We start from the raw sequence: 297 nt of genomic DNA, 5'->3' as shown, positions 1-297 counted from the left end.
GGAAGTGGGGGGCGCTATGGGGGACTTTTGGGATAGTATTGGAAATGTAATTGAGGAAAATATGTAATAAAAATATTAAAAAAAAAAAGATTACATCAGTTGGCTAGTAAATTAATTTTTATGGACTTTCAGAGAGGAAGACTTTCAAACCTACAACTGCTTAGTGACTGTTTCAGAGGTATTTTTGACTTTTCTGCTTACACTTCATTAAAGTAGTCACCAGGTACAGTACCTTTTCTCCCCATTAATGTTTAAGTTTTGAGATTATAATATCATCATATTTCCTCTTTCCTTTCC

This window comes from Mus caroli, chromosome 10 (genome assembly GCF_900094665.2).
Source record: "Mus caroli chromosome 10, CAROLI_EIJ_v1.1, whole genome shotgun sequence".
Taxonomy (NCBI): Eukaryota; Metazoa; Chordata; class Mammalia; order Rodentia; family Muridae; genus Mus; species Mus caroli.
Note: the sequence above shows the minus strand (reverse complement) of the source record.